The 11015-nt window shown below is 37.5% G+C and overlaps 1 long non-coding RNA gene across 1 annotated transcript; it reads left to right on the top strand.

Annotated features, from left to right (window-relative positions):
- Window positions 1-7593: 7593 nt before the first annotated feature.
- Window positions 7594-9127, top strand: LOC142488722 (uncharacterized). The gene is made up of 3 exons (XR_012799612.1): window positions 7594-7671; window positions 8658-8737; window positions 8925-9127. It is a non-coding gene; the product is annotated as an uncharacterized LOC142488722 (long non-coding RNA).
- Window positions 9128-11015: the final 1888 nt, after the last annotated feature.

The raw sequence follows: 11015 nt of genomic DNA, 5'->3' as shown, positions 1-11015 counted from the left end.
ATGCTAAAAGTCAATGGACAGTGCATGTTCAATGAATTTTGATTACTTTTTGTCTTAAAATTTATTTGTACTTTAAAAAAAAATGTAAAAGTTGCAGGGCTGCTCTTTTTGACACAAAAAATATTAGCAATTTTTGAACAAATTGGGAAATTTCATTACAACTTTTGGCGCCAAAAGATTGATTGAAATGTTCAAATTTTTTCTAACTTTTTGAAAAGTTTGATTGAAACGGCAATAAAATAGAATTTCACCAGGTCTGCACATATTTTGGCCTGAGTTTGCTGCTATCTACCTCTCCTAAATCCATTATTTGGCAACGATATATGTTATGTAAGGCACACCTGGGAAATTACATGCAAATGTGCACACAGGGCCTCATGCAAATGTGCACACAGGGCCCCAAAATTGGGTTTGAGATTCAGTAAGCGCCGATAAGTGCTTGATTTCGGCAGGTTTCGTAGGCGATAATTTTGTTATGGCCAGTCTGCTGCCGATAAGCCTGTTTTCGGCATTTATCGCCACTTTTTTAATTCGGCTGTATTCAAGTAGCAAAATCAGCTTATCGGGGCTGATCGGCACTAAGAAATTGAGACTTTATGGCCAATTTCTCCCGCCAACTAAAGTTGGCAAGTTGGAGGGGAGAACGATCGCTAAGGCTGCCGGAACGGCACTTAGAAAAAAAAAATCATCTGTACATCAATGGAGTCAATGGAGCGGGGACATATAACATTATAGTACTGTTTACGTTCCATTGCTCACAATACAAATGTGATTAGCATTACAGTGTGGGGGGCATTCACTGCATTGTGTCACACCTGACGTGTATTATTTGATTTACATTGTACTTTTATATGTTTTCATCATTTGCGTCTCACATTACTCATCATGTGATGATGTGTCAAGGGAAAATCCTATACTCAACTCTTAAAGGAGAACCTCACATCATATGACACATTTTACTGAACTGAGCGACAATTGTTTATATGATGTTACACATGTCACACATCTAACACATCCACCGTATATTCATGTTGCTTTACATTACACAATGCTTGTAATGTGTAACGCATCTTTAAACGTTCATGTACATCTTTCTTCTCATGTTTACATGTACTTTGGGTCCTCCCTTTTTTCATGACGTCAGTTATTGGACAGTCAATCACATTGCATGTTCACATTGTAACCGTTGCATTACAAGCACTTCAACCTAACTTGTACACACATGTACAGTAGTTAATCATTGTGACACCTTTCAAACTGATTCTATAGCAACTATCCTCATTACATAAATGTATGCATATGCACACGAGAATTCATTGTTGTGAACATGTCACAATAACATGGCTAATTACACATGTTACAGCAAACTTTTTCCACGTCAATCTCAGGCTTTTTGTCTAATTACATGACTGACTGTTGATTTCAGAAGTGTTACATGCATTGCACATTACACTAATAATTTTCAAACAATGTTTGTACAAAGCTTCACGTTACATCATTGTCAAATATCATGATTCCCTGCTGAATACACAGAACAAATACTTCTTAGATCAAATGGAGACAGCTTGGGAGGCAAGTACTTTAATATGTTAATGTAACACCTTGCATTTTACTATGTCACCTGACATCATCACATACCTATTTAAAGGACGCCCATTAACTGCTCATCCACAGCTACTCATTTCAAAATGTTGCGATTGTTTAGGAGACGTCGGAACATTCTTTTGTATGAGTGGCTTGCTGATCAAGAGAATGACATAGGGCAAGGGAGGGACAGAGCCAGGGACAGTGACAGGGACAGGCACGTGGATACGACAGGGACAGGGAGAGGGACAGGGTGAGGGACAGGTAGAGGGATAGGAGATCAGAGAAGACAGAGGAGACAAGTTGTGCCTCGTCCGCGTGTGTACAGGGAGAGAACCCTGTTAGATGGGATGAGTGAGGAGGAGATAGTAAGTCGCTATCGTTTGAGTTCAGCAGCAATTTTATCTCTTTATGAAGAGATAAGGGGAGATTTAGATTTTTTGACAGACAGAGGTCATGCAGTCCCTGGGCTTGTTAAAATGCTGTGCTCATTACATTATCTTGCTTCCGCGTCATTCCAGACAACAGTGGGCATAGTGGGCGGGGTCTCGCAATCTATATTCTCGCGGGCCTTTACCCAGTTTCTCTATGCACTCAATAGACGCGCTAGGAATTATATTCATTTTCCTACAGAGGCGACAGAGTGGCTGGAAGTCAGGAATGGCTTTTATAACATAGCAGGGATACCATGTGTGCTGGGTGCAATCGATTGCACCCATGTTGCTTTGATTGCACCTAGTCAGAGTGAGCATGTTAACCGCAACCGTAAGCACTACCATTCACTGAATGTCCAGGTGATATGTGATGCCACGATGAGGATAATGCATGTGGTACCCAAATTCCCTGGTTCCAGTCACGATTCCTCTATCCTGAGGAACTCTTCAGTCTTCCATGCTTTCGAAGAAGGACATTTTGGACATGGTTGGCTGCTGGGTGAGTACATATTTGGATGTTGTAACACCAAACACATTTTTGTTTAGGAATCATTTCATTGTAGAATCTTATCACTAATGTAAGCTTATGTGTGCTCCATTGATTATAGGTGACTCAGGATACGGGATTAGGCCCAGGCTCTTGACTCCGGTGCTAAACCCTCAAACTGAAGCAGAGGAGAGGTACAATGCAACCCATATATCTACGCGATCTGTTATAGAGAGGACATTTGGCCTACTGAAGACCAGATTTAGGTGTCTCGACAGAACTGGTGGGGCTCTTCTATACAAGCCTCAAAAAGTGTCTGATATTATCATTGCCTGTTGCATTTTGCACAATGTGGCACTCACACATAATGTACAATCAGACCTACCTGAGGCTTTGGTAGAGGAGCATCCCACCCATGTAGCTGCTGAAAATGAACAAACAGCCAGTGGTGGCCAGACACGCCAGAATGTCATAAATTCCTTTTTTTCTTGTAAGTAAAAACATATATTTTCATAGTACTACTTTTATATATTAATTATGTAATATTAACACTAATTTATTTTTACATAACCTTCTGTTAGGACACAGATGAATATGGGTTGCACACCTTTCTCTTCTCTGCTGTGTGCACAAAGGCATGTGGCACAGGTTATTTAATCCTTCTTCGATTGTAAATTAGTTGTGTGTATGTGAATACAACTGGTGTAACAAATGAGTAATTGCTTAGCATTGTGTTGGTGATGATGCTAACACAATACACATAGTATGGCCATAGTCATTCATTCTTGCAGTATGCATGCATACAATGTTATTGTTACAGTGTAACATGCGCATCCATATGATGTGTACACCAGGCTGCTTTTCATTTGTTATGTGATAAAATATACATGGTGTTTCACATTTAACACCAAATACACATTTTGCTGTGTTGCTTACGTTAGTGAAGATGTCATGTACATGTTTGAAATTTATATATTGTTCCATTGTATTATAGGTATATCTCCTCTATGACTGATCATGGTATGTATATGAACTGACATCTGTCATAAGATGTGCCTAACTCAATAGACGTTTAATTATACGATGTTAAAACCCAACAAATTGCTACACGTTAAATTTTACATACATGTAGTTTCTGAATCATGTACATGCATTTATCTACTATTGAGGTTTCATGAGCATTGTAATTGAAAATGATTAGTGCCATTACATCACATTTAATGTATGTTCCCTTAAAAATTCCATTAATCTAATATAGAGGTGGCTGGAGAGAAGGGGATAAATGCTGATAGTTTTATCCTTACGGGAGATGATTAATCACGTATGCAATTGACTGATCATAACAGTCCATGCATGAATGCCTGTAATCACACCAATGCTTTGTACATCTTATATGTTGCAATGTATGTTATTAGTAATGCTGTACATTATTAGTAAAGATTACTTTAGCATTCTCACATGTGTATGTATAAGTCACACATCTGTGTTGATGTGACCTACATGTAACAAGTGTCAAACTGTTAACAGAAACCCAGTAGTGTCTCTAATTTTAGTGTAATTTTGCATTACTAATTTCAGCCAATGAAAATGTTGTTAATATAGTTGTCATGTAATTCATGTCACTTCATCATTATTATGATGATCATTTACAAGTAGTCTCAACATATGAACGTCAATCACGTGCACATTTGCATAGGCACACTTTTCAATACAACTGTTTGTGTCGGTATCAATTTGTGTATGATGCATGTATAACACCGTCAAATGATAACATCAGCTTTATTATGGTAGCTTATATCATCATATTCACTTTACTATGTATGTGTTGAACGTTTAATAAACACAGAAAACTACAGTTAGTTTGCTACAAGAAATATACACATAAACGTAATTGTTTACATGATGTTGACCTAATATTCATAACTGCATGCATTGTAGTTGACCACTACATCTTGCCAATAACATTATTTGCAGCAGTCCCAAACCATTTTAACAACATTCCCATGTTACAAGAGAATTTTTACATTAAATGGCTAGTTGGTTGTAAGTCTCCTTTACATTGTTTCTACATTTATACGTTCCATTACACAATATACTACACAAATGTTTGTTCAGAGTGGGAATGGTTGTTATATATAAAACAGACCATGCCATATAATGTTAGTACTAAATAAAGAACACACATTAAATTTTCAAACTGCACTGTTTAGCAACATCATTATGTTAATTATGTGCTTATGCAATATAGGCATAATTGGATCACATTTTGTATTGTTATTTAATATGCGCGGCAAGCAATATCTAAATAGTTCCAAATGTAGTATATTAGTCGGTCGCTCCTCCTCACAATCATCTCATATAATGTTAGAGTCTTCTGAAATGATACATTGATCCCATTGAATCTTCACCGACATCTCTGAAAAACAGCAAACACATTATGGTCAAAGATGGCACCTTAATATGTGTAGCCGTGACAACGCGTTACACATCTCTATATGATTGTGTATATCCACACGTTAATCACTTATATGTTACAACTACAAGGTTACAACTAAACATCATTATTGATCATTTTGTTAATTGTGTTGCACGCATATCTATGTATATGAACTGTCCGTTGGCTGTATACTTAAAAATGTGCGCGCACATCTTACTGTGCGCACGCACTTCACGCTTGGGTCGACAAAGTGTTAGCGCATGCGCAAAACAATGCGTACGTTGTGCGTTCAATACATGTTGTAAATACCATTAACAATATAATATTTATTTTAAATCCAATAAGGCGAAACTACATTCGTTCTAAACGCGTACATCTCTAATCTTTTTAAACAGACGTGTGTGGACGGAAAGCACGGCCGATCACACAATGCGCAAATCCAATACGTGTGACGTCATGTTAAGCCAGCGTGAAGCGCACGCAAACACTCCTCCCACAGAATTAACATTGGGCTAACGCACAGTGCACGCCCACAAACACAGACGCGCACGCATTACACAGTGCAGTGACCGTAACTATAACAAACCGACACAGCCAATAGGCTTTGACGCGTGCACGTTGGTTGGGAGCGGGCCTTACATCCGTAATCCTTTTTAAGGACGCCTTGGCACATGACAAGGGTCCCACGTCATATGTGGCCTACCCGGTTTTTTTTTTATAGATGTTGCATGATAAAGAAACAGGTGTGTGTTACAGTTAGGGTAACATGTTGCTATTATATGTTTTAAGAGATAGGAAAGTAGGAATATGTATTGCGTGACCAATGTGTACTAATGTTTCTGGTTCTAGTATATTGTAATAGGAAACAATGTGTTTGTGACCGCTACATGTTATGCAGTCTGCAATGTAACGCTGTATCCACGCATTTAAAGTAAAAATGGTGGATAGACAAAAGTTTACTTTTTTAACGTTGAGTCAACGCATAACGATTGTTATATTTACCATTCTTCTAGAAGTAACACTTCGTCTGCCTGCAACTGCTCGGTCCAGAAAGACAATGCATTTGCATCCATGCTTGAGCAAACCGCTGAATCCTGTATGACACACATCTCCATGAGGCGCTCATAGGAATCGGCACAGCCTTCTTCAAACAATTGGTCCGGAGATACGTTCATTTCTTCGTGTAGCCATTCGAATGCGTTTGCAGTAGAAAGGCTTTGTAAAACATCATAGCAGTTATGTTCTTGTAGCATCTGTGTTTCAGGAATGGAGGGTGCAGATATTGCAGCAGGTATCGATTCACACGGAACAGTAGTAGCGGATCCATTGCTATTGTTATTAGGAATAAATATGCTATTTATCAGAAGATATGTGCCATGTTCCATGGTGATTTTAAATTGCGGTGCAATCTGCCAAAATCCATACCTTTCATGTAGGTTATCCTGCACACGTTCAAAACATTCATTTGTTGATAAAGTGAATCTTACAGAGGATTTAAAATTGCCAGACCGGCCAGGGTCTTGGTAATAAGGATATTTAGCTCTTATCAAATCATAGATCTGGCCCACGTTGGCTTTGTTTTCTTGAGTTGATATGATCGCCTCCGCAATCATTACTTTATACGCTTTGTGTGGATGCATGTTTAGAAGTAGATCCTCAGCCATTGCAGCGTCTCAAATAATGTGAGTGGAGTTGCACGTTCCCTCTTGAGAATGTGAAACTAGGTAAATGTTATCTGTTTTGTGGCTTTCTACTCAAGGCCAAAAAAAAAGTTACATGTTTCACTCCTTTTTGCAAACACCAATTCCATTGTGTAGAAATAATTGGCAGACATCTGTTTTTCATTAAATAACAATGTGGGTGAGTACAAAAACAGTGTTGGCATTATGAAAATAGTGCTTACACAGACATATAATGAGATATACACACAGCTGCTAATGTTTTTTTGTGAATGCTTTTTTCCTACATTTCCCTGTGTATCTTTCTGTCTGGTTAACTCCCTGTGTGTGTCACAGATTTTAACTATGTGTGTATATGTAGAGATATATATATATATATATCTCATCAACACATATACATATGTATATTGTACAATATATATATGTCTCTATAACCAAATATTTACATATTTGTGTATATAACTGTATTTAAGGGCTTATATGTAAACAGGGTTTTTTATATTTCTCTGACTATTTGAAATGGTAACATATTACAGGGTTACTATGTTTGAGGGCTTACTACATTCAGCTGTGTCGAATTTAGATTTACCATCAAACAAGGCCTTTTGTTAATTTAGAAGGCCTGTAGTGTTAGAACCTAGAATACATCTATTTAATCCAGTTGTACACTGAACATATTTATGCCACTAAGTAGGCCTTGTATGAAACCTATTTAAATGGTGATCCACATGAGTGAATTATGTGAATAATATTAATTTTAGGCACATAGTGAAATATACATAATCTGAGCCTATAACACTAACATTAGGCCTTTATAATTATAATACTGTGTTTTAACAAGGAAGAATCAAGTGAATGTTGTGAAAAAAAAAAAAAAACCTGTTTAGATAGTTAAAATATGTAACTATATATAACTATATATATATATATATATATACATATCTCCCTACATACTACATACATATTACTAAACATTCACAGATATGGGATTGAAACCAGTACTCATACATGATGAAAGGACAACATTAAGAAGGTTCAAGCAAGGTGAAGGTAAGTAATATTTAACACTTCATCCTGCTATACACGGACAATAAAGATGTTAGCAGTTAAATAGATGTTTGATTTAAGTTTCATGTGAAAAATATTGACATGCAATTACTAGCTAAAATACCTATGAAACACACCCAAATACAATGTTTTGCAGCTAAGTGAATTGCAGCTTCTCCAAACATAGCAACTGGGTAATGTTGGACCATTACTGAACAGATGATTAATACATAAATATAAATTAAAATATTCATTCATTCGGACTGTTAATTTTTCCAAACCTTCACGTGTACAAGGATATACTTGAATGTTTGGAAACAACAGGTCTTCCAAATACATACAATATTAATTAGATAATCTAAAGTGAACAAAACAAGGCCAAATACAGATATAGTTAATTATAACATTTATTATTTTTTTTCCTTTTGAGACCGAGTCACAGGCCTGCTTGTTGTCTCTTGGATTTTTCTTTTCCGTTTGGCTACAACTTTAAGCACAACAGAGCCACTTTGACTGGCCTGTGGCACTTCAGAGGCAGGGCTTGTGTCCAGTGAGTGTTCACGGCCAGGGCTTGTGTCCAGTGACTGTTCACGGGCAGGGCTTGTGGCCAGTGACTGTTCACGGGCAGGGCTTGTGGCCAGTGACTGTTCACGGGCAGGGCTTGTGGCCAGTGACTGTTCACGGGCAGGGCTTGTGGCCAGTGACTGTTCACGGGCAGGGCTTGTGGCCAGTGACTGTTCACGGGCAGGGCTTGTGGCCAGTGACTGTTCACAGGCAGGGCTTGTGGCCAGTGACTGTTCACGGGCAGGGCTTGTGGCCAGTGACTGTTCACGGGCAGGGCTTGTGGCCAGTGACACTTGTGCACTGTGTACCAACTTGTTCACAACTGATGCTTGCTCCGTTTCTTGTTTGGGTTTTTTTGGTTTGTGTCCAAAAACTGGTCAGTAGTAACTGCTTGTGCATTTTTGTTTTTGGCTCCTCCTTTGTAGGTGTCAGTTCCAGATTTTCTACAGATGGCAGCGGTAGGATGTTGTCAGGAACATGCAGAGAACTTTCAGCTACTTTACCGGTTACATCCCGACCTGGGTAATGAACATCAGATGACTGGGGTGAAAAAGTAGTAGCATGTAAACATCCATGCTCTGATGGTGTAAAGCTGAATGGATGTGCTGCTGTAGTCATTCTCAAGTGATTAGCTTGAGTTAGCTGAACAACTATTGCTTCTAATGACGTGTTAATTTTTTGCATTTGTTTAGGCACTTCAATGAACACTCTATGGAGATGTGACAATTGTGATATCGTTTCTTCCTGCAGTGATATCATCCTTTCGTGCACTGACATCAGATCTGAATGGCGACGATTTTCTGCTTCAACAATTATTTCTTCAGAAGCTACTATTGCAGCGTATGTGCTAGTTGCTGTAGGAATAGCCTGTGTAACTCTTTGAATGGGATCCTCGTCATGGTCACTTGATTGCATTTCTGTGTCTTTGGTGGCATCATCATCATCATCATCATCATCATCATCATCATCATCATCATCATCATCATGTGCTAAAAATAAATGTACACATAATGAAATGGCATGTTAATCTGAGCTGTTTTACTATGTAATTAAACACTGTAATAACTAACACCTAACATGTTTTCATATGTTTTATAACGTCACATTAAAATGTACCTTGACTTACGAATTCTGTTTGGACTCAGTGTGAAATAAGAATGAATGAAAAGTTGTTCAAAACTCACAACTCCTACATGATACTTATCATCACAAACACAATACATGTTGTGTAAAAAAAAAACATTTTTACTGACAGTAAGTAATCCTATTTAAATAACATGTGCAAAACAAATAATGAACTTTTTTAACCTAACATATAGAAGTGAACATATTATCATATATTTTCTGCACCTCATACACTCCCCTTCCAGGTGTGATGAGCTGCATGACCCAGGTGAAGACACTTGTTCCGTCTCAGGTGACACATGTCCTCCAGAAGCAACTATATAGAACAATAACATCAGTTGTTAATTGACATGTGAAAATATTGAAGATAGAGTTACTGTATGTTGAGTTTTTATGGCTAACTAACAGCATCAGTTCCTGAACTGAAAATGTGTGTGGCAAAGTGAACATAAATATTTGTAATGACAATGTACATGCCAGTGTACTTAGGGCTTTTTAGTTCTGTAACATACAACAAACTTTGTTTATGCAGTAATGTGTTAGGATAATATAATTAATATTGGGCATACACTGCATATGTTGTGTACTCATCTCACAATAATAATGTATATAACTATCATGAGATGAACTTTCACAATGCTTATCATTAAGAAAGTCATATTGGAAAAGTAATAGTTTTTGTTAGAGGATATGTGTGGTACATTAATAGAAGCTGTTGCACGGCTGAATGTGGCTGCCACTCAACAACACAACACATGCTGTGTGTGATAATGTGTTGTTGATATCAGTTGAACTATAGATCTGAGTGAACGAATGTGTGACGTACGGTTTCATAGCTAATGGCTTATTGGGTGATTTAGTACCTAGAGTGAACCTTTCAAATGACTGTGATTACCTTCTGTTTTGCTAGTCAGGTAGTAAGAACGGTAGTCCCTCCCCCAAAAACAGTAATCAACCAGACCTTTCAATTACTTGAAGCAGGTGAAAATGGTGTCAACAAAGTTGACCGTAACATGACCCTGTTATTTGGCTGTGTGCTGAACCCCACCCCCTCTGTTGACGTGTATGCTGTGATTACATATTAATTGCAGCTGCTTTAACACAATGGTAGATGAGCAAAATATTACTCTGAAGTGTGCAAGCTATGAACACAATGACATAACATATGCGACGTGTCTCATTATGATGTCTGTATATGATATGAAGCAAAAAAGGACCTTTTAATAAACCTCAACACATTTGTTAGTGCAAGTGATGTTTGTTGGCCATTGCATGTAATATATTAGATGCATGATTTGAAGAGGCAGTAATGTCGTGTTTGTAGGAGTTAAATAAATAAAATACACATTAATATTATATATATATATATATATATATATATATATATATATATATATATATATATATATGTTCTGCACCAGTACCTAGTAATATTTTCTCATTAGCATGTCTTACACATGTGTGCTACCCTGTTGTTCCCCATAATCGTCCACCATAAATTGCTTCCACTGCAGCAAAGGATTGTGGGAATTGACATGCAAATGAGCACGCAATGCCACGTGGTATATTATTTACTGCTTTTAGTATGATTACAACTTATATGTATATTTAGTTATATATATATATATAGACAGTGTTCGACAATCCTATACATTTAC

Source organism: Ascaphus truei, chromosome 2 (assembly GCF_040206685.1).
Source record: "Ascaphus truei isolate aAscTru1 chromosome 2, aAscTru1.hap1, whole genome shotgun sequence".
NCBI lineage: Eukaryota > Metazoa > Chordata > Amphibia > Anura > Ascaphidae > Ascaphus > Ascaphus truei.
This window is presented reverse-complemented; position numbering and strand designations above follow the sequence as displayed.